Here is a 917-nt window from a genome sequence, read left to right on the forward strand (position 1 = left end):
TTCCTATGTACAAAACGATAACAACTAAATTCTAACTCTATGATGGATTATTTGGGCCAGTTTAGCGTCGGGGGCGGTGTTTGTCTCTGGAACATGGTTTATTGACGAAACTGTTTAATTTTCAGATGCTGCTATTTCCTCTGAAACTAATTAATGGTTTTCAATGCAATAAACTGCTTCACCAATACTGGCTGCATACATCGAGCTACAAATAATGTTCATTCCGCTTGGCTTTAAGCCAGTATGAATGTATATAGAAGAGAACCTCGCTGCAGTGTGCTGCAGCCTTTTCCCTCCTCTGCATATCAGATATATTACTTCCTTTATTTATCGACATATTACATGTTTTTTTTTTATCAGTAGCTGTTATTTCGTGTAACTTTGAATATTATATGCTGAAATAGAATCAGCAATGTTTACATAAAGCTAAATCGCTATGAAGAGTTATCATGCGGAGGGTGATCAGAAAAAATATTTATATAATTCGATGACAGCGATAGGGATGAGTATCTCCTAGTTTTCATGCGAAAAATCTGCGGTTAAAAATGACAAAAAGTGTCTAAGAATTCTCCTGTAGCATAAAACAGACATGTTGAAAAGTGTAATCGTATACATCTGTGTTTCTGTCATGCGAATATATCTTCCAAAACACGACTGTATATATCTTACTAAACATCAGTCTGTGACCTTGGAAATTCCTCTGCCATAAATTGCTTCCAATTCAGTTAAACCAGGGGGCAAAGATTTCAAGAAACAGTCATGGCACCAATTCTTTTTGTCAGATAGACTTTGTCACGTTTAATAGTTTCTGACAGCTTTGCAGCCAAATCGGTAATTCGCTTAATGACTTCCCACCAAAATCCAGCATTCCGATGCTTGTTTTCGATATGCTTACTCTTTGCTTGTTACAAACAATC

The sequence above is a fragment of the Octopus sinensis genome, linkage group LG4 (assembly GCF_006345805.1).
Source record: "Octopus sinensis linkage group LG4, ASM634580v1, whole genome shotgun sequence".
Classification (NCBI taxonomy): Eukaryota; Metazoa; Mollusca; class Cephalopoda; order Octopoda; family Octopodidae; genus Octopus; species Octopus sinensis.